This window comes from Sinocyclocheilus rhinocerous, unplaced genomic scaffold, assembly GCF_001515625.1.
Source record: "Sinocyclocheilus rhinocerous isolate Xijiao unplaced genomic scaffold, SAMN03320098_v1.1 scaffold990, whole genome shotgun sequence".
In the NCBI taxonomy this organism is placed as follows: domain Eukaryota; kingdom Metazoa; phylum Chordata; class Actinopteri; order Cypriniformes; family Cyprinidae; genus Sinocyclocheilus; species Sinocyclocheilus rhinocerous.
Window position 1 is genome coordinate 192,904 of NW_015652301.1, and position 201 is coordinate 193,104.

The window sequence follows — 201 nt, forward strand, 5'->3', positions numbered from 1 at the left end:
AAATGCAATACAGAAATAAATTTTGTTCGTTCCTCCTCAATATTTGTTGATGAAATTCTAAAGGGATTTCCTGCAATATGTAAATCATGACCAGTGATATGTAAACAAAGACCTTGATTAGATAATGCTATTTTTTTGCTCACCCCCCCCCCCCCCCCCCCCCCCCCCCCCAAATCCTATTCTTTGTGTCTAAAAAAAAAA